General features: G+C 39.4%; 1 long non-coding RNA gene across 1 annotated transcript; it reads left to right on the top strand.

Annotated features, from left to right (window-relative positions):
- Positions 1-1,221: 1,221 nt before the first annotated feature.
- LOC142163554 (uncharacterized) lies at positions 1,222-2,931 on the top strand. Its single transcript, XR_012694501.1, has 3 exons — positions 1,222-1,273; positions 1,606-1,672; positions 2,697-2,931. It is a non-coding gene; the product is annotated as an uncharacterized LOC142163554 (long non-coding RNA).
- The last annotated feature ends 1,141 nt before the right edge of the window (positions 2,932-4,072 follow it).

The following is a 4,072-nucleotide window of genomic DNA, read 5'->3' as shown; positions in this document are numbered from 1 at the left end:
GTTCGGCTAAAGAGGGAAAATTGAAGGTTTTTGAGAAAATTTGGCCGGAAGTGGAAATTTTGATATCGGATTCGAAATGTGAATTTTATGGTTTGGATAGCTTCATTAGGTTATTTGAGACTTAGGAGTGTGTCCGGAATATTTTTGTGTTGAAATATATGAATTATGTGAAAAATTTGAAGAATTTTGATATTTAATAATGTTAAAGTTGACTTTGGTCAACATTTTTGGTAAGCGGACCCGGACCCGTAATTTTTCGGTCTTGAAAGGTCCATATAAAAATATGGGAATTGAACGTGTTTCCGGAATCGAATTCCGAGGTCCCAGGCCCGAGAAATGAATTTTTTCGTGAAATTGTTTTCTGAAAATGTTTAAGGAAAATGAAAATGAAATTTGATCAGAAAGTAATGGCATCGGGCTCGTATTTTGGTTCCGACGCCCGGTACAGGTCATATATGTTGGTTAAGTGCTTCCTGTAAAGTTTGGTTACAAACGGACGTTGTTTGACGGGTTTCGGCCTTAAATTGGAAAATTTGAATGTTTATGAAATTTGAAAGAATTCTTGGATTTAAGGCTCAAATCATTGATTTTGATGTTATTTTGGCGATTTGATCGCTCGAGTAAGTTTGTGTGATGTTTTAGAGTCAGTGTTCATATTTGGTTTGGAGCCCCGAGGGCTCGGGAGTGTTTCGGAGGTGTCTCGGAGTGATTTCGGACTTAGGAAAAATTGCAGAAAATTGCAGAAATTCTGTTGCGAGTAGTCCAGTTTGGAAGCTCATATCTTGTAATCTATAAGATATCAGAAAAAGTGCAAAACATAAAAGTTGTAGCCCATACATTCTTGTTTTCGGAAAGTTAAACTATTCGTGATTTGGATATCATCTCAGAAAGTTACGATGGATCGAAAAGGGCTGCTGGAGCAATTTCGGCAGAATTTACGATGCACTTTAGAAGCTCATATCTTGGGATATATAAATAGTTATGTGGTTTACAACCTATCAAATTAAATATCTTTGAGTCTAGTTTCTAAATCTTCAAACCGTTTGTCATTTGGATATTAATACAAGACATTATGGGTGTTTAAACAGAAGGTGTCCGACAAGGAACAATTTTAATAGGATGTACAACTTGTATAGCACAAGTGCAAGGTACAACTCGACGAAGCACAGGCAGATTCTTTTATACACGGATTTAGCTCACTTTTCTTCATTTCTTCAAAGTATGGAAGATTTTTGGGGAGCTTCAAGAGGGGATTTTCATCATCAATGTGAAGGTAAGTTATCCCCACCTATTTTAAGTTAAGTACATCAATTATGAATGGATTTAAGCATGAAAATTGTAGAAAAATTGAGGATTTAGGCCTAGGGATTTGAAAATAAGATTTGGTGATTTGAGGGGTCAAATGAACTCCGATTTTGGTAAATTTTATACGTAAAGACTCATGGCGAGACGAGGAATCCGGTAATGTAACTTTCGTAAATTTTCGAGAAGTGGGCCCGGGGCTCGGGTTTTGCTAATTTCGGGATTTTTGATATTTTTCGAGTCTTTTCAATTGGGTTATATTCCCTTAGCCTATTGTGACATATTCATTGTGGTTTTGACTAGATTCGATGCGCGAAGAGGTCGATTCAAGAGGAAAGGGCATTGCGGACTAGTCTACGGCCGGTTAGAGGTGAGTAATAGATGTAAATGCTGTTCTGAGGGTTTGAAACCCTGGACTTTCACATCGTAACGCTATATTGAGGCGTGACACGCACTCCATGGCGAGTGCGGGGTCGGATACTATTGGGGATTGTGACTTGGTCCAACCCGTGTGATGTTTATACTATACTGGTGATTGATACACATACTTCATTGATATTACGGGGCTTGATGCCATGTTTGGGGCCTTGTGCCGATTTGTAAAATCCTTCGAGGATTGATATTACTGCTTAGCATGATTTGCATATCATTTAATTTCAGTCCAAGGTTTTAAATGTTGTTTTGCAAACTCAGCCATAATTCTAAGTGTTGAAAACTTAAATGATATTTTTAAATGTATTCCGGGCTGGGAACTTCTGTTTTGTAAATGCCCAAGGGGCTTATTATATTATTTTCTGGACTGATTATAAAGTGACTTGAAACAGTGGTAACAATGACACTGTGTGATATACTTGAAATAGTGGTAACAATGACACTGTGTGATATACTTGAAACAGTGGTAACAATGACACTGTATGATATATTTTAAACAGTGGTAACAATGACACTGTGTGATATACTTGAAATAGTGGTAACAATGACACTGGATGATATACTTGAACAGTGGCAACAATGGCACTGTATGATATAAATTGGTCAGGTAACAATGGCTGACCAGTCAGGTAACAATGACTGACCAAGATATTGCGCTTGGGCTGTAGGAGCCCCTCCGGAGTCTGTACACACCCCCAGTGAGCGCCGTCGACGATAAATAAATATGGATGGCTCGGGCTGCAAGCCGCAGTGGGTACTGGAATGTACCATCATATGCATTGCATTGCATTCATGGATTTCTATTTATACTGTTGTTTAGCTGCTCAGTTCCATATGTTGCTGTATATTTGGATTTTAGCTTACTTTGTGTATTTACTGGATTTTCTTATCTTCGGACTGTAGTTACTTTTATTACTCACTGGGTCGGAGTACTCACTTTACTCCATGCACCTTGTGTGCAGATCCAAGGCAGTCTCAGGCTCAGTAGATCCAGTTGATCAGCAGATCCAGCTTCTGGGAGTATCGAGGTAGCTGCACGGCGTTCGCAGCCATTGATCTTCTCCCTCCTATCCTATCTCTTTATTTCCGCATTATCAGACTTTGGATATACCATGTATTATGATGATATTCTGTATTCTAGAGGCTCAAATTCGTGACACCGGGTCCTAGTGAGATTATATTGTGTATTTTGTTAAATTCTTCAGTACTTTAATCTTGCTTAATTGATATTTCTTTCCGCTATTTTTGATAAATTGGGTTAAGTGTTGAACAATGGTCGGGCTTGCCTAGTATTGTGCTGGGCGCCATCACGACTGGGATTTGGGTCGTGACAAGTTGGTATCAGAGCCTAGGTTACTTGGTCTCGCGAGTCATGAGCCGGTTTAGTAGAGTCTCGCGGATCGGTACGGAGACGTCTATACTTATCCTCGAGAGGTTGCCTAACCTTTAGGAAAACTTCACATTCTTGAATTCTTATCGTGCGTCCTTGATTTAGCTTGAAAAGAAACTTTTGAAATTCCTTCCGTGTGATCGTATGCACCAACGGGCGCTCAATATCAGATGTGTCTCGATGGCTTTGGTTCCCCGATCGAGGGGCGAGGTGTAATCTCTATGAGTTTGAAGTTAGACCAGTCTGGAGGACTTGAGGCCAAATCTTTGCCAATGGCTTGAGCACCGAGGTGCTGATTCTGTGAGCAAGTGTTTTGAACTCATATGTTCATTATTGTCCTTGTTAGCCGGAATGGCGGTTGGATATCCACGTGATGAGTATGTTAATGTTGCGAGGTGTATTTGTACGACTTGGTAGTGGCGAAGAAGCCTACTGGATAGTAGATGAACTGTTAAGTGATTCGTTTCTTATTGTGATCTGTTGAGTAGCCTGAGTTATGGGCGCGTGAAGAATATTTTTTCGTGTCTCCTAGTTAGATAAGTTTGGGAGCTGAGATCGCTTCCGTAAATGTATTATGACAAAATCGTTGAGTCAAGGAGACCACCTTGAAGGTCGAAAATATTAAAGAAAGAATATGTTCCTACTTGGTTGAATAGCCCAATAATAGAGGGTTGAAGGGTATTTTCTATGTGTTATGATTCAAATAGGTGCAACGCATGTCCATGTATCAATTTAGATTTATGTAATTGATATGCATTGTGATGCTTTGTCAAGTTGTGGATGTGTTGTTAGGATGGTTTTGGTGATTCTCTGGCAGGTGGATAGGACCAATTACAAAGGAGGCTCTGCCGAAATTTTTGAAAAATTTAGGACTTAAAAAAAAATTGGTCGCCTAGAGAGTGGGCTTAACTGTTGTGTGAGTAAATGCAAGAATTGCAGAAGAGTTAA

Source organism: Nicotiana tabacum, chromosome 8, assembly GCF_000715075.1.
Source record: "Nicotiana tabacum cultivar K326 chromosome 8, ASM71507v2, whole genome shotgun sequence".
NCBI classification, from domain to species: Eukaryota; Viridiplantae; Streptophyta; class Magnoliopsida; order Solanales; family Solanaceae; genus Nicotiana; species Nicotiana tabacum.
Note: the sequence above shows the minus strand (reverse complement) of the source record. Positions and strands in the feature narration are given on the sequence as shown.